The 26,328-nt window shown below is 50.7% G+C and overlaps 31 non-coding genes across 31 annotated transcripts; all 31 read right to left on the bottom strand.

Moving 5' to 3' along the window:
* Positions 1 to 324: 324 nt before the first annotated feature.
* Trnaa-agc (transfer RNA alanine (anticodon AGC)) lies at positions 325 to 397 on the bottom strand. Its single transcript has one exon. It is a non-coding gene; the product is annotated as a tRNA-Ala (tRNA).
* Positions 398 to 794: 397 nt separating this feature from the next.
* Trnaa-ugc (transfer RNA alanine (anticodon UGC)) lies at positions 795 to 866 on the bottom strand. The gene has a single exon. It is a non-coding gene; the product is annotated as a tRNA-Ala (tRNA).
* Positions 867 to 1,868: 1,002 nt separating this feature from the next.
* Positions 1,869 to 1,942, bottom strand: Trnaa-agc (transfer RNA alanine (anticodon AGC)). Its single transcript has one exon. It is a non-coding gene; the product is annotated as a tRNA-Ala (tRNA).
* A 382-nt stretch (positions 1,943 to 2,324) lies between these two features.
* Trnaa-ugc (transfer RNA alanine (anticodon UGC)) lies at positions 2,325 to 2,397 on the bottom strand. Its single transcript has one exon. It is a non-coding gene; the product is annotated as a tRNA-Ala (tRNA).
* A 1,014-nt stretch (positions 2,398 to 3,411) lies between these two features.
* On the bottom strand, positions 3,412 to 3,484 carry Trnaa-agc (transfer RNA alanine (anticodon AGC)). Its single transcript has one exon. It is a non-coding gene; the product is annotated as a tRNA-Ala (tRNA).
* Positions 3,485 to 3,883: 399 nt separating this feature from the next.
* Trnaa-ugc (transfer RNA alanine (anticodon UGC)) lies at positions 3,884 to 3,956 on the bottom strand. The gene has a single exon. It is a non-coding gene; the product is annotated as a tRNA-Ala (tRNA).
* Positions 3,957 to 4,969: 1,013 nt separating this feature from the next.
* Trnaa-agc (transfer RNA alanine (anticodon AGC)) lies at positions 4,970 to 5,042 on the bottom strand. The gene has a single exon. It is a non-coding gene; the product is annotated as a tRNA-Ala (tRNA).
* Positions 5,043 to 5,441: 399 nt separating this feature from the next.
* Positions 5,442 to 5,513, bottom strand: Trnaa-ugc (transfer RNA alanine (anticodon UGC)). Its single transcript has one exon. It is a non-coding gene; the product is annotated as a tRNA-Ala (tRNA).
* Positions 5,514 to 6,525: 1,012 nt separating this feature from the next.
* Positions 6,526 to 6,598, bottom strand: Trnaa-agc (transfer RNA alanine (anticodon AGC)). Its single transcript has one exon. It is a non-coding gene; the product is annotated as a tRNA-Ala (tRNA).
* Positions 6,599 to 8,081: 1,483 nt separating this feature from the next.
* Positions 8,082 to 8,154, bottom strand: Trnaa-agc (transfer RNA alanine (anticodon AGC)). The gene has a single exon. It is a non-coding gene; the product is annotated as a tRNA-Ala (tRNA).
* Positions 8,155 to 8,553: 399 nt separating this feature from the next.
* On the bottom strand, positions 8,554 to 8,626 carry Trnaa-ugc (transfer RNA alanine (anticodon UGC)). Its single transcript has one exon. It is a non-coding gene; the product is annotated as a tRNA-Ala (tRNA).
* A 1,013-nt stretch (positions 8,627 to 9,639) lies between these two features.
* Positions 9,640 to 9,712, bottom strand: Trnaa-agc (transfer RNA alanine (anticodon AGC)). The gene has a single exon. It is a non-coding gene; the product is annotated as a tRNA-Ala (tRNA).
* Positions 9,713 to 10,111: 399 nt separating this feature from the next.
* On the bottom strand, positions 10,112 to 10,184 carry Trnaa-ugc (transfer RNA alanine (anticodon UGC)). Its single transcript has one exon. It is a non-coding gene; the product is annotated as a tRNA-Ala (tRNA).
* Positions 10,185 to 11,652: 1,468 nt separating this feature from the next.
* Trnaa-ugc (transfer RNA alanine (anticodon UGC)) lies at positions 11,653 to 11,726 on the bottom strand. The gene has a single exon. It is a non-coding gene; the product is annotated as a tRNA-Ala (tRNA).
* Positions 11,727 to 12,736: 1,010 nt separating this feature from the next.
* Positions 12,737 to 12,809, bottom strand: Trnaa-agc (transfer RNA alanine (anticodon AGC)). The gene has a single exon. It is a non-coding gene; the product is annotated as a tRNA-Ala (tRNA).
* Positions 12,810 to 13,226: 417 nt separating this feature from the next.
* On the bottom strand, positions 13,227 to 13,299 carry Trnaa-ugc (transfer RNA alanine (anticodon UGC)). The gene has a single exon. It is a non-coding gene; the product is annotated as a tRNA-Ala (tRNA).
* Positions 13,300 to 14,801: 1,502 nt separating this feature from the next.
* On the bottom strand, positions 14,802 to 14,875 carry Trnaa-ugc (transfer RNA alanine (anticodon UGC)). The gene has a single exon. It is a non-coding gene; the product is annotated as a tRNA-Ala (tRNA).
* Positions 14,876 to 16,371: 1,496 nt separating this feature from the next.
* Positions 16,372 to 16,444, bottom strand: Trnaa-ugc (transfer RNA alanine (anticodon UGC)). The gene has a single exon. It is a non-coding gene; the product is annotated as a tRNA-Ala (tRNA).
* A 1,017-nt stretch (positions 16,445 to 17,461) lies between these two features.
* Trnaa-agc (transfer RNA alanine (anticodon AGC)) lies at positions 17,462 to 17,534 on the bottom strand. Its single transcript has one exon. It is a non-coding gene; the product is annotated as a tRNA-Ala (tRNA).
* Positions 17,535 to 17,541: 7 nt separating this feature from the next.
* On the bottom strand, positions 17,542 to 17,614 carry Trnaa-agc (transfer RNA alanine (anticodon AGC)). Its single transcript has one exon. It is a non-coding gene; the product is annotated as a tRNA-Ala (tRNA).
* A 399-nt stretch (positions 17,615 to 18,013) lies between these two features.
* Trnaa-ugc (transfer RNA alanine (anticodon UGC)) lies at positions 18,014 to 18,086 on the bottom strand. Its single transcript has one exon. It is a non-coding gene; the product is annotated as a tRNA-Ala (tRNA).
* Positions 18,087 to 19,099: 1,013 nt separating this feature from the next.
* Trnaa-agc (transfer RNA alanine (anticodon AGC)) lies at positions 19,100 to 19,172 on the bottom strand. Its single transcript has one exon. It is a non-coding gene; the product is annotated as a tRNA-Ala (tRNA).
* A 399-nt stretch (positions 19,173 to 19,571) lies between these two features.
* Trnaa-ugc (transfer RNA alanine (anticodon UGC)) lies at positions 19,572 to 19,644 on the bottom strand. The gene has a single exon. It is a non-coding gene; the product is annotated as a tRNA-Ala (tRNA).
* A 1,013-nt stretch (positions 19,645 to 20,657) lies between these two features.
* On the bottom strand, positions 20,658 to 20,730 carry Trnaa-agc (transfer RNA alanine (anticodon AGC)). Its single transcript has one exon. It is a non-coding gene; the product is annotated as a tRNA-Ala (tRNA).
* A 399-nt stretch (positions 20,731 to 21,129) lies between these two features.
* Positions 21,130 to 21,202, bottom strand: Trnaa-ugc (transfer RNA alanine (anticodon UGC)). Its single transcript has one exon. It is a non-coding gene; the product is annotated as a tRNA-Ala (tRNA).
* Positions 21,203 to 22,204: 1,002 nt separating this feature from the next.
* Positions 22,205 to 22,277, bottom strand: Trnaa-agc (transfer RNA alanine (anticodon AGC)). The gene has a single exon. It is a non-coding gene; the product is annotated as a tRNA-Ala (tRNA).
* Positions 22,278 to 22,676: 399 nt separating this feature from the next.
* Trnaa-ugc (transfer RNA alanine (anticodon UGC)) lies at positions 22,677 to 22,749 on the bottom strand. The gene has a single exon. It is a non-coding gene; the product is annotated as a tRNA-Ala (tRNA).
* A 1,013-nt stretch (positions 22,750 to 23,762) lies between these two features.
* Positions 23,763 to 23,835, bottom strand: Trnaa-agc (transfer RNA alanine (anticodon AGC)). The gene has a single exon. It is a non-coding gene; the product is annotated as a tRNA-Ala (tRNA).
* Positions 23,836 to 24,234: 399 nt separating this feature from the next.
* Positions 24,235 to 24,307, bottom strand: Trnaa-ugc (transfer RNA alanine (anticodon UGC)). The gene has a single exon. It is a non-coding gene; the product is annotated as a tRNA-Ala (tRNA).
* A 1,013-nt stretch (positions 24,308 to 25,320) lies between these two features.
* On the bottom strand, positions 25,321 to 25,393 carry Trnaa-agc (transfer RNA alanine (anticodon AGC)). The gene has a single exon. It is a non-coding gene; the product is annotated as a tRNA-Ala (tRNA).
* Positions 25,394 to 25,792: 399 nt separating this feature from the next.
* On the bottom strand, positions 25,793 to 25,865 carry Trnaa-ugc (transfer RNA alanine (anticodon UGC)). Its single transcript has one exon. It is a non-coding gene; the product is annotated as a tRNA-Ala (tRNA).
* Between the last annotated feature and the right edge of the window lie 463 nt (positions 25,866 to 26,328).

Here is a 26,328-nt window from a genome sequence, read left to right as displayed (position 1 = left end):
GATTGCTACGGCATCTGTCATCAGCAGTCACAACTAGCAACACAGTAGCAGCCGACTGCACGTAAAGAATTGGAATGTGCAGTGGATTTTTGTGAATTCGGCGCAAGGCTCAATCTTTCCGACATAGGTTTGAGAATCTTATGGGAACACGTGTACTGTTTCTAAATTAAGTGTAGTGGTGGGAGGAGGGTACTTCCTGCGCATTACAGCACGCTTGCCAATTGTGGCTGCTAATCGTTCGCTCGTATCTGCCTTGACACAATTTCTGGCTGTGAATTATTCCACTTGCATGGCAGTGTGCGCATGTTGGTGTGTTAAAAATTCTGGAGGCGCTGGGTATCGATCCCAGTACCTCTCGCATGCTAAGCGAGCGCTCTACCATCTGAGCTACGCCCCTGCTGACGAACTGCGCTACATACAGCCATATCAATTGCACAGACCCTTGCACTCCAATTATTCGCAGACAAACCCTACTCTCAATGTGTCTGTGAGGGTGTCTTTCAGGTTTCCTGCATTCTGTATCGAATCGTAGTTGGCCAAAATCAAAGTGGCACGCGTTCGGCCAACGCTCTGAGGTAGACGAAAGTGTTGTTCACTCTCTAGACTTCACTGAGGTTAGGCCGTTTTACCCAAGGCAGATTTGCACTCGATGACACCTCGACAACAGCCGGTCCTCACATTTACGTCTTGCTCTCCTTACGTCAGTATACGAGTCTGTGACGCTGGCTTTGCAACATCTTGCGTGCCTTTAGGCTCGCCGCGACCAACACTTACCACGCACTGACCACAAAACATGGAGGCGCCGGGCTTGAACCCGGGACCTTTCACATGCAAAGCGAACGCTCTACCAACTGAGCTACGCCCCCAAGCACAACCAAGCTGCGCTGTTCTCCATTCTTTACTACTCTTATGTGCACGGACACGATGGTTGGTTGGTTTGCAGGGCTGAAGGGAACAGAGTACAAAGGCGCGGACGCGTTCATATACACAAGAGTTCCAAGTAGTTTCGATGCTCTGGTATTACGACTGCAAATTCCGTCCGTTTTTAACGTCTTAATTGAAGGGGCAGTCACAAGTTGCTCTGTTTTCACTCCATGTCGACAATCACACAGCACCTGAGGTAACAAGCACATCTGAAGCCCCATTGTGCACTCGACTGTTCATGCCAACTCACTGCCTCGCACTTAACTACTGTGTACCACTCTTGTCGTCCAACTGCAAAAAGACTGGGCCACAACAAGTTTCCGCGTCTCCATTGCACTGCGCAAACTACGAAACGCTCCCCAAACATGGCACTCACCCATGCAGACGACTTTTCCGACTTTACACGACGCTCACGCTAGTGACAGCCTTATTTAGAGCTTGACGTCGCGCCCAAGCGAGTGAGCACATTTCGCCTACGGCTTAGGCCGCCCACCTAGTGTGGCTGCTCGGTGTCTGCAGGCAGCGAGGGGCTGCAAGCTTCCCGTATTCGCGCCTATGTCACCTCTGCTTGCTTGTCAGAGACAGAGTATCGCAAAACATACAACTCACTCCATGAATTGATTGCTACGGCATCTGTCATCAGCAGTCACAACTAGCAACACCAGTAGCAGCCGACTGCACGTAAAGAATTGGAATGTGCAGTGGGATTTTTGTGAATTCGGCGCAAGGCTCATCTTTCCGACATAGGTTTGAGAATCTTATGGGAACACGTGTACTGTTTCTAAATTAAGTGTAGTGGTGGGAGGAGGGTACTTCCTGCGCATTACAGCACGCTTGCCAATTGTGGCTGCTAATCGTTCGCTCGTATCTGCCTTGACACAATTTCTGGCTGTGAATTATTCCACTTGCATGGCAGTGTGCGCATGTTGGTGTGTTAAAAATTCTGGAGGCGCTGGGTATCGATCCCAGTACCTCTCGCATGCTAAGCGAAGCGCTCTACCATCTGAGCTACGCCCCCTGCTGACGAACTGCGCTACATACAGCCATATCAATTGCACAGACCCTTGCACTCCAATTATTCCGCAGACAAACACTACTCTCAATGTGTCTGTGAGGGTGTCTTTCAGGTTTCCTGCATTCTGTATCGAATCGTAGTTGGCCAAAATCAAAGTGGCACGCGTTCGGCCAACGCTCTGAGGTAGACGAAAGTGTTGTTCACTCTCTAGACTTCACTGAGGTTAGGCGTTTTACCCAAGGCAGATTTGCACTCGATGACACCTCGACAACAGCCGGTCCTCACATTTACGTCTTGCTCTCCTTACGTCAGTATACGAGTCTGTGACGCTGGCTTTGCAACATCTTGCGTGCCTTTAGGCTCGCCGCGACCTGACCACAAAACATGGAGGCGCCGGGGCTTGAACCCGGGACCTTTCACATGCAAAGCGAACGCTCTACCAACTGAGCTACGCCCCCAAGCACAACCAAGCTGCGCTGTTCTCCATTCTTTACTACTCTTATGTGCACGGACACGATGGTTGGTTGGTTTGCAGGGCTGAAGGGAACAGAGTACAAAGGCGCGGACGCGTTCATATACACAAGAGTTCCAAGTAGTTTCGATGCTCTGGTATTACGACTGCAAATTCCGTCCGTTTTTAACGTCTTAAATTGAAGGGGCAGTCACAAGTTGCTCTGTTTTCACTCCATGTCGACAATCACACAGCACCTGAGGTAACAAGCACATCTGAAGCCCCATAGTGCACTCGACTGTTCATGCCAACTCACTGCCTCGCACTTAACTACTGTGTACCACTCTTGTCGTCCAACTGCAAAAGACTGGGCCACAACAAGTTTCCGCGTCTCCATTGCACTGCGCAAACTACGAAACGCTCCCCAAACATGGCACTCACCCATGCAGACGACTTTTCCGACTTTACACGACGCTCACGCAACGCTCACGCTAGTGACAGCCTTATTTAGAGCTTGACGTCGCGCCCAAGCGAGTGAGCACATTTCGCCTACGGCTTAGGCCGCCCACCTAGTGTGGCTGCTCGGTGTCTGCAGGCAGCGAGGGGCTGCAAGCTTCCCGTATTCGCGCCTATGTCACCTCTGCTTGCTTGTCAGAGACAGAGTATCGCAAAACATACAACTCACTCCATGAATTGATTGCTACGGCATCTGTCATCAGCAGTCACAACTAGCAACACCAGTAGCAGCCGACTGCACGTAAAGAATTGGAATGTGCAGTGGGATTTTTGTGAATTCGGCGCAAGGCTCATCTTTCCGACATAGGTTTGAGAATCTTATGGGAACACGTGTACTGTTTCTAAATTAAGTGTAGTGGTGGGAGGAGGGTACTTCCTGCGCATTACAGCACGCTTGCCAATTGTGGCTGCTAATCGTTCGCTCGTATCTGCCTTGACACAATTTCTGGCTGTGAATTATTCCACTTGCATGGCAGTGTGCGCATGTTGGTGTGTTAAAAAATTCTGGAGGCGCTGGGTATCGATCCCAGTACCTCTCGCATGCTAAGCGAGCGCTCTACCATCTGAGCTACGCCCCCTGCTGACGAACTGCGCTACATACAGCCATATCAATTGCACAGACCCTTGCACTCCAATTATTCCGCAGACAAACACTACTCTCAATGTGTCTGTGAGGGTGTCTTTCAGGTTTCCTGCATTCTGTATCGAATCGTAGTTGGCCAAAATCAAAGTGGCACGCGTTCGGCCAACGCTCTGAGGTAGACGAAAGTGTTGTTCACTCTCTAGACTTCACTGAGGTTAGGCCGTTTTACCCAAGGCAGATTTGCACTCGATGACACCTCGACAACAGCCGGTCCTCACATTTACGTCTTGCTCTCCTTACGTCAGTATACGAGTCTGTGACGCTGGCTTTGCAACATCTTGCGTGCCTTTAGGCTCGCCGCGACCAACACTTACCACGCACTGACCACAAAACATGGAGGCGCCGGGGCTTGAACCCGGGACCTTTCACATGCAAAGCGAACGCTCTACCAACTGAGCTACGCCCCCAAGCACAACCAAGCTGCGCTGTTCTCCATTCTTTACTACTCTTATGTGCACGGACACGATGGTTGGTTGGTTTGCAGGGCTGAAGGGAACAGAGTACAAAGGCGCGGACGCGTTCATATACACAAGAGTTCCAAGTAGTTTCGATGCTCTGGTATTACGACTGCAAATTCCGTCCGTTTTTAACGTCTTAAATTGAAGGGGCAGTCACAAGTTGCTCTGTTTTCACTCCATGTCGACAATCACACAGCACCTGAGGTAACAAGCACATCTGAAGCCCCATAGTGCACTCGACTGTTCATGCCAACTCACTGCCTCGCACTTAACTACTGTGTACCACTCTTGTCGTCCAACTGCAAAAGACTGGGCCACAACAAGTTTCCGCGTCTCCATTGCACTGCGCAAACTACGAAACGCTCCCCAAACATGGCACTCACCCATGCAGACGACTTTTCCGACTTTACACGACGCTCACGCAACGCTCACGCTAGTGACAGCCTTATTTAGAGCTTGACGTCGCGCCCAAGCGAGTGAGCACATTTCGCCTACGGCTTAGGCCGCCCACCTAGTGTGGCTGCTCGGTGTCTGCAGGCAGCGAGGGGCTGCAAGCTTCCCGTATTCGCGCCTATGTCACCTCTGCTTGCTTGTCAGAGACAGAGTATCGCAAAACATACAACTCACTCCATGAATTGATTGCTACGGCATCTGTCATCAGCAGTCACAACTAGCAACACCAGTAGCAGCCGACTGCACGTAAAGAATTGGAATGTGCAGTGGGATTTTTGTGAATTCGGCGCAAGGCTCATCTTTCCGACATAGGTTTGAGAATCTTATGGGAACACGTGTACTGTTTCTAAATTAAGTGTAGTGGTGGGAGGAGGGTACTTCCTGCGCATTACAGCACGCTTGCCAATTGTGGCTGCTAATCGTTCGCTCGTATCTGCCTTGACACAATTTCTGGCTGTGAATTATTCCACTTGCATGGCAGTGTGCGCATGTTGGTGTGTTAAAAATTCTGGAGGCGCTGGGTATCGATCCCAGTACCTCTCGCATGCTAAGCGAGCGCTCTACCATCTGAGCTACGCCCCCTGCTGACGAACTGCGCTACATACAGCCATATCAATTGCACAGACCCTTGCACTCCAATTATTCCGCAGACAAACACTACTCTCAATGTGTCTGTGAGGGTGTCTTTCAGGTTTCCTGCATTCTGTATCGAATCGTAGTTGGCCAAAATCAAAGTGGCACGCGTTCGGCCAACGCTCTGAGGTAGACGAAAGTGTTGTTCACTCTCTAGACTTCACTGAGGTTAGGCCGTTTTACCCAAGGCAGATTTGCACTCGATGACACCTCGACAACAGCCGGTCCTCACATTTACGTCTTGCTCTCCTTACGTCAGTATACGAGTCTGTGACGCTGGCTTTGCAACATCTTGCGTGCCTTTAGGCTCGCCGCGACCAACACTTACCACGCACTGACCACAAAACATGGAGGCGCCGGGGCTTGAACCCGGACCTTTCACATGCAAAGCGAACGCTCTACCAACTGAGCTACGCCCCCAAGCACAACCAAGCTGCGCTGTTCTCCATTCTTTACTACTCTTATGTGCACGGACACGATGGTTGGTTGGTTTGCAGGGCTGAAGGGAACAGAGTACAAAGGCGCGGACGCGTTCATATACACAAGAGTTCCAAGTAGTTTCGATGCTCTGGTATTACGACTGCAAATTCCGTCCGTTTTTAACGTCTTAAATTGAAGGGGCAGTCACAAGTTGCTCTGTTTTCACTCCATGTCGACAATCACACAGCACCTGAGGTAACAAGCACATCTGAAGCCCCATAGTGCACTCGACTGTTCATGCCAACTCACTGCCTCGCACTTAACTACTGTGTACCACTCTTGTCGTCCAACTGCAAAAGACTGGGCCACAACAAGTTTCCGCGTCTCCATTGCACTGCGCAAACTACGAAACGCTCCCCAAACATGGCACTCACCCATGCAGACGACTTTTCCGACTTTACACGACGCTCACGCAACGCTCACGCTAGTGACAGCCTTATTTAGAGCTTGACGTCGCGCCAAGCGAGTGAGCACATTTCGCCTACGGCTTAGGCCGCCCACCTAGTGTGGCTGCTCGGTGTCTGCAGGCAGCGAGGGGCTGCAAGCTTCCCGTATTCGCGCCTATGTCACCTCTGCTTGCTTGTCAGAGACAGAGTATCGCAAAACATACAACTCACTCCATGAATTGATTGCTACGGCATCTGTCATCAGCAGTCACAACTAGCAACACCAGTAGCAGCCGACTGCACGTAAAGAATTGGAATGTGCAGTGGGATTTTTGTGAATTCGGCGCAAGGCTCATCTTTCCGACATAGGTTTGAGAATCTTATGGGAACACGTGTACTGTTTCTAAATTAAGTGTAGTGGTGGGAGGAGGGTACTTCCTGCGCATTACAGCACGCTTGCCAATTGTGGCTGCTAATCGTTCGCTCGTATCTGCCTTGACACAATTTCTGGCTGTGAATTATTCCACTTGCATGGCAGTGTGCGCATGTTGGTGTGTTAAAAATTCTGGAGGCGCTGGGTATCGATCCCAGTACCTCTCGCATGCTAAGCGAGCGCTCTACCATCTGAGCTACGCCCCCTGCTGACGAACTGCGCTACATACAGCCATATCAATTGCACAGACCCTTGCACTCCAATTATTCCGCAGACAAACACTACTCTCAATGTGTCTGTGAGGGTGTCTTTCAGGTTTCCTGCATTCTGTATCGAATCGTAGTTGGCCAAAATCAAAGTGGCACGCGTTCGGCCAACGCTCTGAGGTAGACGAAAGTGTTGTTCACTCTCTAGACTTCACTGAGGTTAGGCCGTTTTACCCAAGGCAGATTTGCACTCGATGACACCTCGACAACAGCCGGTCCTCACATTTACGTCTTGCTCTCCTTACGTCAGTATACGAGTCTGTGACGCTGGCTTTGCAACATCTTGCGTGCCTTTAGGCTCGCCGCGACCAACACTTACCACGCACTGACCACAAAACATGGAGGCGCCGGGGCTTGAACCCGGGACCTTTCACATGCAAAGCGAACGCTCTACCAACTGAGCTACGCCCCAAGCACAACCAAGCTGCGCTGTTCTCCATTCTTTACTACTCTTATGTGCACGGACACGATGGTTGGTTGGTTTGCAGGGCTGAAGGGAACAGAGTACAAAGGCGCGGACGCGTTCATATACACAAGAGTTCCAAGTAGTTTCGATGCTCTGGTATTACGACTGCAAATTCCGTCCGTTTTTAACGTCTTAAATTGAAGGGGCAGTCACAAGTTGCTCTGTTTTCACTCCATGTCGACAATCACACAGCACCTGAGGTAACAAGCACATCTGAAGCCCCATTGTGCACTCGACTGTTCATGCCAACTCACTGCCTCGCACTTAACTACTGTGTACCACTCTTGTCGTCCAACTGCAAAAGACTGGGCCACAACAAGTTTCCGCGTCTCCATTGCACTGCGCAAACTACGAAACGCTCCCCAAACATGGCACTCACCCATGCAGACGACTTTTCCGACTTTACACGACGCTCACGCAACGCTCACGCTAGTGACAGCCTTATTTAGAGCTTGACGTCGCGCCCAAGCGAGTGAGCACATTTCGCCTACGGCTTAGGCCGCCCACCTAGTGTGGCTGCTCGGTGTCTGCAGGCAGCGAGGGGCTGCAAGCTTCCCGTATTCGCGCCTATGTCACCTCTGCTTGCTTGTCAGAGACAGAGTATCGCAAAACATACAACTCACTCCATGAATTGATTGCTACGGCATCTGTCATCAGCAGTCACAACTAGCAACACCAGTAGCAGCCGACTGCACGTAAAGAATTGGAATGTGCAGTGGGATTTTTGTGAATTCGGCGCAAGGCTCATCTTTCCGACATAGGTTTGAGAATCTTATGGGAACACGTGTACTGTTTCTAAATTAAGTGTAGTGGTGGGAGGAGGGTACTTCCTGCGCATTACAGCACGCTTGCCATTGTGGCTGCTAATCGTTCGCTCGTATCTGCCTTGACACAATTTCTGGCTGTGAATTATTCCACTTGCATGGCAGTGTGCGCATGTTGGTGTGTTAAAAATTCTGGAGGCGCTGGGTATCGATCCCAGTACCTCTCGCATGCTAAGCGAGCGCTCTACCATCTGAGCTACGCCCCCTGCTGACGAACTGCGCTACATACAGCCATATCAATTGCACAGACCCTTGCACTCCAATTATTCCGCAGACAAACACTACTCTCAATGTGTCTGTGAGGGTGTCTTTCAGGTTTCCTGCATTCTGTATCGAATCGTAGTTGGCCAAAATCAAAGTGGCACGCGTTCGGCCAACGCTCTGAGGTAGACGAAAGTGTTGTTCACTCTCTAGACTTCACTGAGGTTAGGCCGTTTTACCCAAGGCAGATTTGCACTCGATGACACCTCGACAACAGCCGGTCCTCACATTTACGTCTTGCTCTCCTTACGTCAGTATACGAGTCTGTGACGCTGGCTTTGCAACATCTTGCGTGCCTTTAGGCTCGCCGCGACCAACACTTACCACGCACTGACCACAAAACATGGAGGCGCCGGGGCTTGAACCCGGGACCTTTCACATGCAAAGCGAACGCTCTACCAACTGAGCTACGCCCCCAAGCACAACCAAGCTGCGCTGTTCTCCATTCTTTACTACTCTTATGTGCACGGACACGATGGTTGGTTGGTTTGCAGGGCTGAAGGGAACAGAGTACAAAGGCGCGGACGCGTTCATATACACAAGAGTTCCAAGTAGTTTCGATGCTCTGGTATTACGACTGCAAATTCCGTCCGTTTTTAACGTCTTAAATTGAAGGGGCAGTCACAAGTTGCTCTGTTTTCACTCCATGTCGACAATCACACAGCACCTGAGGTAACAAGCACATCTGAAGCCCCATTGTGCACTCGACTGTTCATGCCAACTCACTGCCTCGCACTTAACTACTGTGTACCACTCTTGTCGTCCAACTGCAAAAGACTGGGCCACAACAAGTTTCCGCGTCTCCATTGCACTGCGCAAACTACGAAACGCTCCCCAAACATGGCACTCACCCATGCAGACGACTTTTCCGACTTTACACGACGCTCACGCAACGCTCACGCTAGTGACAGCCTTATTTAGAGCTTGACGTCGCCGCCCAAGCGAGTGAGCACATTTCGCCTACGGCTTAGGCCGCCCACCTAGTGTGGCTGCTCGGTGTCTGCAGGCAGCGAGGGGCTGCAAGCTTCCCGTATTCGCGCCTATGTCACCTCTGCTTGCTTGTCAGAGACAGAGTATCGCAAAACATACAACTCACTCCATGAATTGATTGCTACGGCATCTGTCATCAGCAGTCACAACTAGCAACACCAGTAGCAGCCGACTGCACGTAAAGAATTGGAATGTGCAGTGGGATTTTTGTGAATTCGGCGCAGGGCTCATCTTTCCGACATAGGTTTGAGAATCTTATGGGAACACGTGTACTGTTTCTAATTAAGTGTAGTGGTGGGAGGAGGGTACTTCCTGCGCATTACAGCACGCTTGCCAATTGTGGCTGCTAATCGTTCGCTCGTATCTGCCTTGACACAATTTCTGGCTGTGAATTATTCCACTTGCATGGCAGTGTGCGCATGTTGGTGTGTTAAAAATTCTGGAGGCGCTGGGTATCGATCCCAGTACCTCTCGCATGCTAAGCGAGCGCTCTACCATCTGAGCTACGCCCCCTGCTGACGAACTGCGCTACATACAGCCATATCAATTGCACAGACCCTTGCACTCCAATTATTCCGCAGACAAACACTACTCTCAATGTGTCTGTGAGGGTGTCTTTCAGGTTTCCTGCATTCTGTATCGAATCGTAGTTGGCCAAAATCAAAGTGGCACGCGTTCGGCCAACGCTCTGAGGTAGACGAAAGTGTTGTTCACTCTCTAGACTTCACTGAGGTTAGGCCGTTTTACCCAAGGCAGATTTGCACTCGATGACACCTCGACAACAGCCGGTCCTCACATTTACGTCTTGCTCTCCTTACGTCAGTATACGAGTCTGTGACGCTGGCTTTGCAACATCTTGCGTGCCTTTAGGCTCGCCGCGACCAACACTTACCACGCACTGACCACAAAACATGGAGGCGCCGGGGCTTGAACCCGGGACCTTTCACATGCAAAGCGAACGCTCTACCAACTGAGCTACGCCCCCAAGCACAACCAAGCTGCGCTGTTCTCCATTCTTTACTACTCTTATGTGCACGGACACGATGGTTGGTTGGTTTGCAGGGCTGAAGGGAACAGAGTACAAAGGCGCGGACGCGTTCATATACACAAGAGTTCCAAGTAGTTTCGATGCTCTGGTATTACGACTGCAAATTCCGTCCGTTTTTAACGTCTTAAATTGAAGGGGCAGTCACAAGTTGCTCTGTTTTCACTCCATGTCGACAATCACACAGCACCTGAGGTAACAAGCACATCTGAAGCCCCATTGTGCACTCGACTGTTCATGCCAACTCACTGCCTCGCACTTAACTACTGTGTACCACTCTTGTCGTCCAACTGCAAAAGACTGGGCCACAACAAGTTTCCGCGTCTCCATTGCACTGCGCAAACTACGAAACGCTCCCCAAACATGGCACTCACCCATGCAGACGACTTTTCCGACTTTACACGACGCTCACGCAACGCTCACGCTAGTGACAGCCTTATTTAGAGCTTGACGTCGCGCCCAAGCGAGTGAGCACATTTCGCCTACGGCTTAGGCCGCCCACCTAGTGTGGCTGCTCGGTGTCTGCAGGCAGCGAGGGGCTGCAAGCTTCCCGTATTCGCGCCTATGTCACCTCTGCTTGCTTGTCAGAGACAGAGTATCGCAAAACATACAACTCACTCCATGAATTGATTGCTACGGCATCTGTCATCAGCAGTCACAACTAGCAACACCAGTAGCAGCCGACTGCACGTAAAGAATTGGAATGTGCAGTGGGATTTTTGTGAATTCGGCGCAGGGCTCATCTTTCCGACATAGGTTTGAGAATCTTATGGGAACACGTGTACTGTTTCTAAATTAAGTGTAGTGGTGGGAGGAGGGTACTTCCTGCGCATTACAGCACGCTTGCCAATTGTGGCTGCTAATCGTTCGCTCGTATCTGCCTTGACACAATTTCTGGCTGTGAATTATTCCACTTGCATGGCAGTGTGCGCATGTTGGTGTGTTAAAAATTCTGGAGGCGCTGGGTATCGATCCCAGTAAGCTACGCCCCCTGCTGACGAACTGCGCTACATACAGCCCATATCAATTGCACAGACCCTTGCACTCCAATTATTCCGCAGACAAACACTACTCTCAATGTGTCTGTGAGGGTGTCTTTCAGGTTTCCTGGATTCTGTATCGAATCGTAGTTGGCCAAAATGAAAGTGGCACGCACGACGTCGAAAATAGCCCTCGGCCAACGCTCTGAGGTAGACGAAAGTGTTGTTCACTCTCTAGACTTCACTGAGGTTAGGCCGTTTTACCTAAGGCAGATTTGCACTCGATGACACCTCGACAACAGCCGGTCCTCACATTTACGTCTTGCTCTCCTTACGTCAGTATACGAGTCTGTGACGCTGGCTTTGCAACATCTTGCGTGCCTTTAGGCTCGCCGCGACCAACACTTACCACGAACTGACCACAAAACATGGAGCGCCGGGGCTTGAACCCGGGACCTTTCACATGCAAAGCGAACGCTCTACCAACTGAGCTACGCCCCCAAGCACAACCAAACTGCGCTGTTCTCCATTCTTTACTACTCTTATGTGCACGGACACGATGGTTGGTTGGTTTGCAGGGCTGAAGGGGAACAGAGTACAAAGGCGCGGACGCGTTCATATACACAAGAGTTCCAAGTAGTTCGATGCTCTGGTATTACGACTGCAAATTCCGTCCGTTTTTAACGTCTTAAATTGAAGGGGCAGTCACAAGTTGCTCTGTTTTCACTCCATGTCGACAATCACACAGCACCTGAGGTAACAAGCACATCTGAAGCCCCATTGTGCACTCGACTGTTCATGCCAACTCACTGCCTCGCACTTTACTACTGTGTACCACTCTTGTCGTCCAACTGCAAAAGACTGGGCCACAACAAGTTTCCGCGTCTCCATTGCACTGCGCAAACTACGAAACGCTCCCCAAACATGGCACTCACCCATGCAGACGACTTTTCCGACTTTACACGACGCTCACGCAACGCTCACGCTAGTGACAGCCTTATTTAGAGCTTGACGTCGCGCCCAAGCGAGTGAGCACATTTCGCCTACGGCTTAGGCCGCCCACCTAGTGTGGCTGCTCGGTGTCTGCAGGCAGCGAGGGGCTGCAAGCTTCCCGTATTCGCGCCTATGTCACCTCTGCTTGCTTGTCAGAGACAGAGTATCGCAAAACATACAACTCACTCCATGAATTGATTGCTACGGCATCTGTCATCAGCAGTCACAACTAGCAACACCAGTAGCAGCCGACTGCACGTAAAGAATTGGAATGTGCAGTGGGATTTTTGTGAATTCGGCGCAAGGCTGATCTTCCGACATACGTTTGAGAATCTTATGGGAACACGTGTACTGTTTCTAAATTAAGTGTAGTGGTGGGAGGAGGGTACTTCCTGCGCATTACAGCACGCTTGCAATTGTGGCTGCTAATCGTTCGCTCGTATCTGCCTTGACACATTTTCTGGCTGTGAATTATTCCACTTGCATGGCAGTGTGCGCATGTTGGTGTGTTAAAAATTCTGGAGGCGCTGGGTATCGATCCCAGTACCTCTCGCATGCTAAGCGAGCGCTCTACCATCTGAGCTACGCTCCCTGCTGACGAACTGCGCTACATACAGCCATATCAATTGCACAGACCCTTGCACTCTCAATTATTCCGCAGACAAACACTACTCTCAATGTGTCTGTGAGGGTGTCTTTCAGGTTCCTGGATTCTGTATCGAATCGTAGTCGGCCAAAATCAAAGTGGCACGCACGACGTCGAAAATAGCGTTCGGCCAACGCTCTGAGGTAGACGAAAGTGTTGTTCACTCTCTAGACTTCACTGAGGTTAGGCCGTTTTACCTAAGGCAGATTTGCACTCGATGACACCTCGACAACAGCCGGTCCTCACATTTACGTCTTGCTCCTCCTTACGTCAGTATACGAGTCTGTGACGCTGGCTTTGCAACATCTTGCGTGCCTTTAGGCTCGCCGCGACCAACACTTGCCACGAACTGACCACAAAACATGGAGGCGCCGGGGCTTGAACCTGGGACCTTTCACATGCAAAGCGAACGCTCTACCAACTGAGCTACGCCCCCAAGCACAACCAAACTGCGCTGTTCTCCATTCTTTACTACTCTTATGTGCACGGACACGATGGTTGGTTGGTTTGCAGGGCTGAAGGGAACAGGAGTACAAAGGCGCGGACGCGTTCATATACACAAGAGTTCCAAGTAGTTTCGATGCTCTGGTATTACGACTGCAAATTCCGTCCGTTTTTAACGTCTTAAATTGAAGGGGCAGTCACAAGTTGCTCTGTTTTCACTCCATGTCGACAATCACACAGCACCTGAGGTAACAAGCACATCTGAAGCCCCATTGTGCACTCGACTGTTCATGCCAACTCACTGCCTCGCACTTTACTACTGTGTACCACTCTTGTCGTCCAACTGCAAAAGACTGGGCCACAACAAGTTTCCGCGTCTCCATTGCACTGCGCAAACTACGAAACGCTCCCAAACATGGCACTCACCCATGCAGACGACTTTTCCGACTTTACACGACGCTCACGCAACGCTCACGCTAGTGACAGCCTTATTTAGAGCTTGACGTCGCGCCCAAGCGAGTGTGAGCACATTTCGCCTACGGCTTAGGCCGCCCACCTAGTGTGGCTGCTCGGTGTCTGCAGGCAGCGAGGGGCTGCAAGCTTCCCGTATTCGCGCCTATGTCACCTCTGCTTGCTTGTCAGAGACAGAGTATCGCAAAACATACAACTCACTCCATGAATTGATTGCTACGGCATCTGTCATCAGCAGTCACAACTAGCAACACCAGTAGCAGCCGACTGCACGTAAAGAATTGGAATGTGCAGTGGGATTTTTGTGAATTCGGCGCAAGGCTGATCTTTCCGACATACGTTTGAGAATCTTATGGGAACACGTGTACTGTTTCTAAATTAAGTGTAGTGGTGGGAGGAGGGTACTTCCTGCGCATTACAGCACGCTTGCCAATTGTGGCTGCTAATCGTTCGCTCGTATCTGCCTTGACACATTTTCTGGCTGTGAATTATTCCACTTGCATGGCAGTGTGCGCATGTTGGTGTGTTAAAAATTCTGGAGGCGCTGGGTATCGATCCAGTACCTCTCGCATGCTAAGCGAGCGCTCTACCATCTGAGCTACGCCCCCTGCTGACGAACTGCGCTACATACAGCCATATCAATTGCACAGACCCTTGCACTCCAATTATTCCGCAGACAAACACTACTCTCAATGTGTCTGTGAGGGTGTCTTTCAGGTTTCTCTGGATTCTGTATCGAATCGTAGTTGGCCAAAATGAAAGTGGCACGCACGACGTCGAAAATAGCCCTCGGCCAACGCTCTGAGTAGACGAAAGTGTTGTTCACTCTCTAGACTTCACTGAGGTTAGGCCGTTTTACCTAAGGCAGATTTGCACTCGATGACACCTCGACAACAGCCGGTCCTCACATTTACGTCTTGCTCTCCTTACGTCAGTATACGAGTCTGTGACGCTGGCTTTGCAACATCTTGCGTGCCTTTAGGCTCGCCGCGACCAACACTTACCACGAACTGACCACAAAACATGAGGCGCCGGGGCTTGAACCCGGGACCTTTCACATGCAAAGCGAACGCTCTACCAACTGAGCTACGCCCCCAAGCACAACCAAACTGCGCTGTTCTCCATTCTTTACTACTCTTATGTGCACGGACACGATGGTTGGTTGGTTTGCAGGGCTGAAGGGAACAGAGTACAAAGGCGCGGACGCGTTCATATACACAAGAGTTCCAAGTAGTTTCGATGCTCTGGTATTACGACTGCAAATTCCGTCCGTTTTTAACGTCTTAAATTGAAGGGGCAGTCACAAGTTGCTCTGTTTTCACTCCATGTCGACAATCACACAGCACCTGAGGTAACAAGCACATCTGAAGCCCCATTGTGCACTCGACTGTTCATGCCAACTCACTGCCTCGCACTTTACTACTGTGTACCACTCTTGTCGTCCAACTGCAAAAGACTGGGCCACAACAAGTTTCCGCGTCTCCATTGCACTGCGCAAACTACGAAACGCTCCCCAAACATGGCACTCACCCATGCAGACGACTTTTCCGACTTTACACGACGCTCACGCAACGCTCACGCTAGTGACAGCCTTATTTAGAGCTTGACGTCGCGCCCAAGCGAGTGAGCACATTTCGCCTACGGCTTAGGCCGCCCACCTAGTGTGGCTGCTCGGTGTCTGCAGGCAGCGAGGGGCTGCAAGCTTCCCGTATTCGCGCCTATGTCACCTCTGCTTGCTTGTCAGAGACAGAGTATCGCAAAACATACAACTCACTCCATGAATTGATTGCTACGGCATCTGTCATCAGCAGTCACAACTAGCAACACCAGTAGCAGCCGACTGCACGTAAAGAATTGGAATGTGCAGTGGGATTTTTGTGAATTCGGCGCAAGGCTGATCTTTCGACATACGTTTGAGAATCTTATGGGAACACGTGTACTGTTTCTAAATTAAGTGTAGTGGTGGGAGGAGGGTACTTCCTGCGCATTACAGCACGCTTGCCAATTGTGGCTGCTAATCGTTCGCTCGTATCTGCCTTGACACATTTTCTGGCTGTGAATTATTCCACTTGCATGCAGTGTGCGCATGTTGGTGTGTTAAAAATTCTGGAGGCGCTGGGTATCGATCCAGTACCTCTCGCATGCTAAGCGAGCGCTCTACCATCTGAGCTACGCTCCCTGCTGACGAACTGCGCTACATACAGCCATATCAATTGCACAGACCCTTGCACTCCAATTATTCCGCAGACAAACACTACTCTCAATGTGTCTGTGAGGGTGTCTTTCAGGTTTCCTGGATTCTGTATCGAATCGTAGTCGGCCAAAATCAAAGTGGCACGCACGACGTCGAAAATAGCGTTCGGCCAACGCTCTGAGGTAGACGAAAGTGTTGTTCACTCTCTAGACTTCACTGAGGTTAGGCCGTTTTACCTAAGCAGATTTGCACTCGATGACACCTCGACAACAGCCGGTCCTCACATTTACGTCTTGCTCTCCTTACGTCAGTATACGAGTCTGTGACGCTGGCTTTGCAACATCTTGCGTGCCTTTAGGCTCGCCGCGACCAACACTTGCCACGAACTGACCACAAAACATGGAGCGCCGGGGCTTGAACCTGGGACCTTTCACATGCAAAGCGAACGCTCTACCAACTGAGCTACGCCCCAAGCACAACCAAACTGCGCTGTTCTCCATTCTTTACTACTCTTATGTGCACGGACACGATGGTTGGTTGGTTTGCAGGGCTGAAGGGAACAGAGTACAAAGGCGCGGACGCTGTTCATATACACAAGAGTTCCAAGTAGTTTCGATGCTCTGGTATTACGACTGCAAATTCCGTCCGTTTTTAACGTCTTAAATTGAAGGGGCAGTCACAAGTTGCTCTGTTTTCACTCCATGTCGACAATCACACAGCACCTGAGGTAACAAGCACATCTGAAGCCCCATTGTGCACTCGACTGTTCATGCCAACTCACTGCCTCGCACTTTACTACTGTGTACCCACTCTTGTCGTCCAACTGCAAAAGACTGGGCCACAACAAGTTTCCGCGTCTCCATTGCACTGCGCAAACTACGAAACGCTCCCCAAAACATGGCACTCACCCATGCAGACGACTTTCCGACTTTACACGACGCTCACGCAACGCTCACGCTAGTGACAGCCTTATTAGAGCTTGACGTCGCGCCCCAAGCGAGTGAGCACATTTCGCCTACGGCTTAGGCCGCCCACCTAGTGTGGCTGCTCGGTGTCTGCAGGCAGCGAGGGGCTGCAAGCTTCCCGTATTCGCGCCTATGTCCACCTCTGCTTGCTTGTCAGAGACAGAGTATCGCAAAACATACAACTCACTCCATGAATTGATTGCTACGGCATCTGTCATCAGCAGTCACAACTAGCAACACCAGTAGCAGCCGACTGCACGTAAAGAATTGGAATGTGCAGTGGGGATTTTTGTGAATTCGGCGCAAGGCTGATCTTTCCGACATACGTTGAGAATCCTTATGGGAACACGTGTACTGTTTCTAAATTAAGTGTAGTGGTGGGAGGAGGGTACTTCCTGCGCATTACAGCACGCTTGCCAATTGTGGCTGCTAATCGTTCGCTCGTATCTGCCTTGACACATTTTCTGGCTGTGAATTATTCCACTTGCATGGCAGTGTGCGCATGTTGGTGTGTTAAAAATTCTGGAAGGCGCTGGGTATCGATCCCAGTACCTCTCGCATGCTAAGCGAGCGCTCTACCATCTGAGCTACGCCCCCTGAATTCTGGAGGCGCTGGGTATCGATCCCAGTACCTCTCGCATGCTAAGCGAGCGCTCTACCATCTGAGCTACGCCCCCTGCTGACGAACTGCGCTACATACAGCCATATCAATTGCACAGACCCTTGCACTCCAATTATTCCGCAGACAAACACTACTCTCAATGTGTCTGTGAGGGTGTCTTTCAGGTTTCCTGCATTCTGTATCGAATCGTAGTTGGCCAAAATCAAAGTGGCACGCGTTCGGCCAACGCTCTGAGGTAGACGAAAGTGTTGTTCACTCTCTAGACTTCACTGAGGTTAGGCCGTTTTACCCAAGGCAGATTTGCACTCGATGACACCTCGACAACAGCCGGTCCTCACATTTACGTCTTGCTCTCCTTACGTCAGTATACGAGTCTGTGACGCTGGCTTTGCAACATCTTGCGTGCCTTTAGGCTCGCCGCGACCAACACTTACCACGCACTGACCACAAAACATGGAGGCGCCGGGGCTTGAACCCGGGACCTTTCACATGCAAAGCGAACGCTCTACCAACTGAGCTACGCCCCCAAGCACAACCAAGCTGCGCTGTTCTCCATTCTTTACTACTCTTATGTGCACGGACACGATGGTTGGTTGGTTTGCAGGGCTGAAGGGAACAGAGTACAAAGGCGCGGACGCGTTCATATACACAAGAGTTCCAAGTAGTTTCGATGCTCTGGTATTACGACTGCAAATTCCGTCCGTTTTTAACGTCTTAAATTGAAGGGGCAGTCACAAGTTGCTCTGTTTTCACTCCATGTCGACAATCACACAGCACCTGAGGTAACAAGCACATCTGAAGCCCCATTGTGCACTCGACTGTTCATGCCAACTCACTGCCTCGCACTTAACTACTGTGTACCACTCTTGTCGTCCAACTGCAAAAGACTGGGCCACAACAAGTTTCCGCGTCTCCATTGCACTGCGCAAACTACGAAACGCTCCCCAAACATGGCACTCACCCATGCAGACGACTTTTCCGACTTTACACGACGCTCACGCAACGCTCACGCTAGTGACAGCCTTATTTAGAGCTTGACGTCGCGCCCAAGCGAGTGAGCACATTTCGCCTACGGCTTAGGCCGCCCACCTAGTGTGGCTGCTCGGTGTCTGCAGGCAGCGAGGGGCTGCAAGCTTCCCGTATTCGCGCCTATGTCACCTCTGCTTGCTTGTCAGAGACAGAGTATCGCAAAACATACAACTCACTCCATGAATTGATTGCTACGGCATCTGTCATCAGCAGTCACAACTAGCAACACCAGTAGCAGCCGACTGCACGTAAAGAATTGGAATGTGCAGTGGGATTTTTGTGAATTCGGCGCAAGGCTGATCTTTCCGACATAGGTTTGAGAATCTTATGGGAACACGTGTACTGTTTCTAAATTAAGTGTAGTGGTGGGAGGAGGGTACTTCCTGCGCATTACAGCACGCTTGCCAATTGTGGCTGCTAATCGTTCGCTCGTATCTGCCTTGACACAATTTCTGGCTGTGAATTATTCCACTTGCATGGCAGTGTGCGCATGTTGGTGTGTTAAAAATTCTGGAGGCGCTGGGTATCGATCCCAGTACCTCTCGCATGCTAAGCGAGCGCTCTACCATCTGAGCTACGCCCCCTGCTGACGAACTGCGCTACATACAGCCATATCAATTGCACAGACCCTTGCACTCCAATTATTCCGCAGACAAACACTACTCTCAATGTGTCTGTGAGGGTGTCTTTCAGGTTTCCTGCATTCTGTATCGAATCGTAGTTGGCCAAAATCAAAGTGGCACGCGTTCGGCCAACGCTCTGAGGTAGACGAAAGTGTTGTTCACTCTCTAGACTTCACTGAGGTTAGGCCGTTTTACCCAAGGCAGATTTGCACTCGATGACACCTCGACAACAGCCGGTCCTCACATTTACGTCTTGCTCTCCTTACGTCAGTATACGAGTCTGTGACGCTGGCTTTGCAACATCTTGCGTGCCTTTAGGCTCGCCGCGACCAACACTTACCACGCACTGACCACAAAACATGGAGGCGCCGGGGCTTGAACCCGGGACCTTTCACATGCAAAGCGAACGCTCTACCAACTGAGCTACGCCCCCAAGCACAACCAAGCTGCGCTGTTCTCCATTCTTTACTACTCTTATGTGCACGGACACGATGGTTGGTTGGTTTGCAGGGCTGAAGGGAACAGAGTACAAAGGCGCGGACGCGTTCATATACACAAGAGTTCCAAGTAGTTTCGATGCTCTGGTATTACGACTGCAAATTCCGTCCGTTTTTAACGTCTTAAATTGAAGGGGCAGTCACAAGTTGCTCTGTTTTCACTCCATGTCGACAATCACACAGCACCTGAGGTAACAAGCACATCTGAAGCCCCATTGTGCACTCGACTGTTCATGCCAACTCACTGCCTCGCACTTAACTACTGTGTACCACTCTTGTCGTCCAACTGCAAAAGACTGGGCCACAACAAGTTTCCGCGTCTCCATTGCACTGCGCAAACTACGAAACGCTCCCCAAACATGGCACTCACCCATGCAGACGACTTTTCCGACTTTACACGACGCTCACGCAACGCTCACGCTAGTGACAGCCTTATTTAGAGCTTGACGTCGCGCCCAAGCGAGTGAGCACATTTCGCCTACGGCTTAGGCCGCCCACCTAGTGTGGCTGCTCGGTGTCTGCAGGCAGCGAGGGGCTGCAAGCTTCCCGTATTCGCGCCTATGTCACCTCTGCTTGCTTGTCAGAGACAGAGTATCGCAAAACATACAACTCACTCCATGAATTGATTGCTACGGCATCTGTCATCAGCAGTCACAACTAGCAACACCAGTAGCAGCCGACTGCACGTAAAGAATTGGAATGTGCAGTGGGATTTTTGTGAATTCGGCGCAAGGCTGATCTTTCCGACATAGGTTTGAGAATCTTATGGGAACACGTGTACTGTTTCTAAATTAAGTGTAGTGGTGGGAGGAGGGTACTTCCTGCGCATTACAGCACGCTTGCCAATTGTGGCTGCTAATCGTTCGCTCGTATCTGCCTTGACACAATTTCTGGCTGTGAATTATTCCACTTGCATGGCAGTGTGCGCATGTTGGTGTGTTAAAAATTCTGGAGGCGCTGGGTATCGATCCCAGTACCTCTCGCATGCTAAGCGAGCGCTCTACCATCTGAGCTACGCCCCCTGCTGACGAACTGCGCTACATACAGCCATATCAATTGCACAGACCCTTGCACTCCAATTATTCCGCAGACAAACACTACTCTCAATGTGTCTGTGAGGGTGTCTTTCAGGTTTCCTGCATTCTGTATCGAATCGTAGTTGGCCAAAATCAAAGTGGCACGCGTTCGGCCAACGCTCTGAGGTAGACGAAAGTGTTGTTCACTCTCTAGACTTCACTGAGGTTAGGCCGTTTTACCCAAGGCAGATTTGCACTCGATGACACCTCGACAACAGCCGGTCCTCACATTTACGTCTTGCTCTCCTTACGTCAGTATACGAGTCTGTGACGCTGGCTTTGCAACATCTTGCGTGCCTTTAGGCTCGCCGCGACCAACACTTACCACGCACTGACCACAAAACATGGAGGCGCCGGGGCTTGAACCCGGGACCTTTCACATGCAAAGCGAACGCTCTACCAACTGAGCTACGCCCCCAAGCACAACCAAGCTGCGCTGTTCTCCATTCTTTACTACTCTTATGTGCACGGACACGATGGTTGGTTGGTTTGCAGGGCTGAAGGGAACAGAGTACAAAGGCGCGGACGCGTTCATATACACAAGAGTTCCAAGTAGTTTCGATGCTCTGGTATTACGACTGCAAATTCCGTCCGTTTTTAACGTCTTAAATTGAAGGGGCAGTCACAAGTTGCTCTGTTTTCACTCCATGTCGACAATCACACAGCACCTGAGGTAACAAGCACATCTGAAGCCCCATTGTGCACTCGACTGTTCATGCCAACTCACTGCCTCGCACTTAACTACTGTGTACCACTCTTGTCGTCCAACTGCAAAAGACTGGGCCACAACAAGTTTCCGCGTCTCCATTGCACTGCGCAAACTACGAAACGCTCCCCAAACATGGCACTCACCCATGCAGACGACTTTTCCGACTTTACACGACGCTCACGCTAGTGACAGCCTTATTTAGAGCTTGACGTCGCGCCCAAGCGAGTGAGCACATTTCGCCTACGGCTTAGGCCGCCCACCTAGTGTGGCTGCTCGGTGTCTGCAGGCAGCGAGGGGCTGCAAGCTTCCCGTATTCGCGCCTATGTCACCTCTGCTTGCTTGTCAGAGACAGAGTATCGCAAAACATACAACTCACTCCATGAATTGATTGCTACGGCATCTGTCATCAGCAGTCACAACTAGCAACACCAGTAGCAGCCGACTGCACGTAAAGAATTGGAATGTGCAGTGGGATTTTTGTGAATTCGGCGCAAGGCTCATCTTTCCGACATAGGTTTGAGAATCTTATGGGAACACGTGTACTGTTTCTAAATTAAGTGTAGTGGTGGGAGGAGGGTACTTCCTGCGCATTACAGCACGCTTGCCAATTGTGGCTGCTAATCGTTCGCTCGTATCTGCCTTGACACAATTTCTGGCTGTGAATTATTCCACTTGCATGGCAGTGTGCGCATGTTGGTGTGTTAAAAATTCTGGAGGCGCTGGGTATCGATCCCAGTACCTCTCGCATGCTAAGCGAGCGCTCTACCATCTGAGCTACGCCCCCTGCTGACGAACTGCGCTACATACAGCCATATCAATTGCACAGACCCTTGCACTCCAATTATTCCGCAGACAAACACTACTCTCAATGTGTCTGTGAGGGTGTCTTTCAGGTTTCCTGCATTCTGTATCGAATCGTAGTTGGCCAAAATCAAAGTGGCACGCGTTCGGCCAACGCTCTGAGGTAGACGAAAGTGTTGTTCACTCTCTAGACTTCACTGAGGTTAGGCCGTTTTACCCAAGGCAGATTTGCACTCGATGACACCTCGACAACAGCCGGTCCTCACATTTACGTCTTGCTCTCCTTACGTCAGTATACGAGTCTGTGACGCTGGCTTTGCAACATCTTGCGTGCCTTTAGGCTCGCCGCGACCAACACTTACCACGCACTGACCACAAAACATGGAGGCGCCGGGGCTTGAACCCGGGACCTTTCACATGCAAAGCGAACGCTCTACCAACTGAGCTACGCCCCCAAGCACAACCAAGCTGCGCTGTTCTCCATTCTTTACTACTCTTATGTGCACGGACACGATGGTTGGTTGGTTTGCAGGGCTGAAGGGAACAGAGTACAAAGGCGCGGACGCGTTCATATACACAAGAGTTCCAAGTAGTTTCGATGCTCTGGTATTACGACTGCAAATTCCGTCCGTTTTTAACGTCTTAAATTGAAGGGGCAGTCACAAGTTGCTCTGTTTTCACTCCATGTCGACAATCACACAGCACCTGAGGTAACAAGCACATCTGAAGCCCCATTGTGCACTCGACTGTTCATGCCAACTCACTGCCTCGCACTTAACTACTGTGTACCACTCTTGTCGTCCAACTGCAAAAGACTGGGCCACAACAAGTTTCCGCGTCTCCATTGCACTGCGCAAACTACGAAACGCTCCCCAAACATGGCACTCACCCATGCAGACGACTTTTCCGACTTTACACGACGCTCACGCAACGCTCACGCTAGTGACAGCCTTATTTAGAGCTTGACGTCGCGCCCAAGCGAGTGAGCACATTTCGCCTACGGCTTAGGCCGCCCACCTAGTGTGGCTGCTCGGTGTCTGCAGGCAGCGAGGGGCTGCAAGCTTCCCGTATTCGCGCCTATGTCACCTCTGCTTGCTTGTCAGAGACAGAGTATCGCAAAACATACAACTCACTCCATGAATTGATTGCTACGGCATCTGTCATCAGCAGTCACAACTAGCAACACCAGTAGCAGCCGACTGCACGTAAAGAATTGGAATGTGCAGTGGGATTTTTGTGAATTCGGCGCAAGGCTCATCTTTCCGACATAGGTTTGAGAATCTTATGGGAACACGTGTACTGTTTCTAAATTAAGTGTAGTGGTGGGAGGAGGGTACTTCCTGCGCATTACAGCACGCTTGCCAATTGTGGCTGCTAATCGTTCGCTCGTATCTGCCTTGACACAATTTCTGGCTGTGAATTATTCCACTTGCATGGCAATGTGCGCATGTTGGTGTGTTAAAAATTCTGGAGGCGCTGGGTATCGATCCCAGTACCTCTCGCATGCTAAGCGAGCGCTCTACCATCTGAGCTACGCCCCCTGCTGACGAACTGCGCTACATACAGCCATATCAATTGCACAGACCCTTGCACTCCAATTATTCCGCAGACAAACACTACTCTCAATGTGTCTGTGAGGGTGTCTTTCAGGTTTCCTGCATTCTGTATCGAATCGTAGTTGGCCAAAATCAAAGTGGCACGCGTTCGGCCAACGCTCTGAGGTAGACGAAAGTGTTGTTCACTCTCTAGACTTCACTGAGGTTAGGCCGTTTTACCCAAGGCAGATTTGCACTCGATGACACCTCGACAACAGCCGGTCCTCACATTTACGTCTTGCTCTCCTTACGTCAGTATACGAGTCTGTGACGCTGGCTTTGCAACATCTTGCGTGCCTTTAGGCTCGCCGCGACCAACACTTACCACGCACTGACCACAAAACATGGAGGCGCCGGGGCTTGAACCCGGGACCTTTCACATGCAAAGCGAACGCTCTACCAACTGAGCTACGCCCCCAAGCACAACCAAGCTGCGCTGTTCTCCATTCTTTACTACTCTTATGTGCACGGACACGATGGTTGGTTGGTTTGCAGGGCTGAAGGGAACAGAGTACAAAGGCGCGGACGCGTTCATATACACAAGAGTTCCAAGTAGTTTCGATGCTCTGGTATTACGACTGCAAATTCCGTCCGTTTTTAACGTCTTAAATTGAAGGGGCAGTCACAAGTTGCTCTGTTTTCACTCCATGTCGACAATCACACAGCACCTGAGGTAACAAGCACATCTGAAGCCCCATTGTGCACTCGACTGTTCATGCCAACTCACTGCCTCGCACTTAACTACTGTGTACCACTCTTGTCGTCCAACTGCAAAAGACTGGGCCACAACAAGTTTCCGCGTCTCCATTGCACTGCGCAAACTACGAAACGCTCCCCAAACATGGCACTCACCCATGCAGACGACTTTTCCGACTTTACACGACGCTCACGCAACGCTCACGCTAGTGACAGCCTTATTTAGAGCTTGACGTCGCGCCCAAGCGAGTGAGCACATTTCGCCTACGGCTTAGGCCGCCCACCTAGTGTGGCTGCTCGGTGTCTGCAGGCAGCGAGGGGCTGCAAGCTTCCCGTATTCGCGCCTATGTCACCTCTGCTTGCTTGTCAGAGACAGAGTATCGCAAAACATACAACTCACTCCATGAATTGATTGCTACGGCATCTGTCATCAGCAGTCACAACTAGCAACACCAGTAGCAGCCGACTGCACGTAAAGAATTGGAATGTGCAGTGGGATTTTTGTGAATTCGGCGCAAGGCTCATCTTTCCGACATAGGTTTGAGAATCTTATGGGAACACGTGTACTGTTTCTAAATTAAGTGTAGTGGTGGGAGGAGGGTACTTCCTGCGCATTACAGCACGCTTGCCAATTGTGGCTGCTAATCGTTCGCTCGTATCTGCCTTGACACAATTTCTGGCTGTGAATTATTCCACTTGCATGGCAATGTGCGCATGTTGGTGTGTTAAAAATTCTGGAGGCGCTGGGTATCGATCCCAGTACCTCTCGCATGCTAAGCGAGCGCTCTACCATCTGAGCTACGCCCCCTGCTGACGAACTGCGCTACATACAGCCATATCAATTGCACAGACCCTTGCACTCCAATTATTCCGCAGACAAACACTACTCTCAATGTGTCTGTGAGGGTGTCTTTCAGGTTTCCTGCATTCTGTATCGAATCGTAGTTGGCCAAAATCAAAGTGGCACGCGTTCGGCCAACGCTCTGAGGTAGACGAAAGTGTTGTTCACTCTCTAGACTTCACTGAGGTTAGGCCGTTTTACCCAAGGCAGATTTGCACTCGATGACACCTCGACAACAGCCGGTCCTCACATTTACGTCTTGCTCTCCTTACGTCAGTATACGAGTCTGTGACGCTGGCTTTGCAACATCTTGCGTGCCTTTAGGCTCGCCGCGACCAACACTTACCACGCACTGACCACAAAACATGGAGGCGCCGGGGCTTGAACCCGGGACCTTTCACATGCAAAGCGAACGCTCTACCAACTGAGCTACGCCCCCAAGCACAACCAAGCTGCGCTGTTCTCCATTCTTTACTACTCTTATGTGCACGGACACGATGGTTGGTTGGTTTGCAGGGCTGAAGGGAACAGAGTACAAAGGCGCGGACGCGTTCATATACACAAGAGTTCCAAGTAGTTTCGATGCTCTGGTATTACGACTGCAAATTCCGTCCGTTTTTAACGTCTTAAATTGAAGGGGCAGTCACAAGTTGCTCTGTTTTCACTCCATGTCGACAATCACACAGCACCTGAGGTAACAAGCACATCTGAAGCCCCATTGTGCACTCGACTGTTCATGCCAACTCACTGCCTCGCACTTAACTACTGTGTACCACTCTTGTCGTCCAACTGCAAAAGACTGGGCCACAACAAGTTTCCGCGTCTCCATTGCACTGCGCAAACTACGAAACGCTCCCCAAACATGGCACTCACCCATGCAGACGACTTTTCCGACTTTACAC

Source organism: Schistocerca serialis, unplaced genomic scaffold (genome assembly GCF_023864345.2).
Source record: "Schistocerca serialis cubense isolate TAMUIC-IGC-003099 unplaced genomic scaffold, iqSchSeri2.2 HiC_scaffold_908, whole genome shotgun sequence".
NCBI classification, from domain to species: Eukaryota; Metazoa; Arthropoda; class Insecta; order Orthoptera; family Acrididae; genus Schistocerca; species Schistocerca serialis.
The sequence above is the reverse complement of the archived record's forward strand: the minus strand, read 5'-3'. Positions and strand labels throughout refer to the sequence as shown.